The sequence below is a fragment of the Pteropus vampyrus genome, unplaced genomic scaffold (genome assembly GCF_000151845.1).
Source record: "Pteropus vampyrus isolate Shadow unplaced genomic scaffold, Pvam_2.0 Scaffold610, whole genome shotgun sequence".
NCBI classification, from domain to species: Eukaryota; Metazoa; Chordata; class Mammalia; order Chiroptera; family Pteropodidae; genus Pteropus; species Pteropus vampyrus.
Genome location: NW_011889391.1, coordinates 21,718 through 22,035, shown reverse-complemented (window position 1 = coordinate 22,035; position 318 = coordinate 21,718).

Sequence of the window (318 nt, the reverse complement as noted above, 5' to 3'; positions counted from 1 at the left end):
CTGCTGTTTTGTAGAGAGGGTCTTTTTATGCCTACCTTCTCTGTTCATGAGTATGGCCCAGTGAGATATCAAAGAAATAGCAACCACGACCTCCCCGGCGCCCACCCCTTGTCAATTCAATGTTCCCTCTTTAAGGTTCCTTTATATATGTATACATATAATGAGATTAATAAACTTGCTCGGAGTGTTAGTGGGTTAAATTAGGTTACTTGTCTCCTTTCTGTGTACCAATATCACCCTACTTCGAAGTATGTAAGCAGTAAATCAATAAATAGAAATATATTGAAAATCTCGTGCCCTAACTCAAAGTTTCATGAA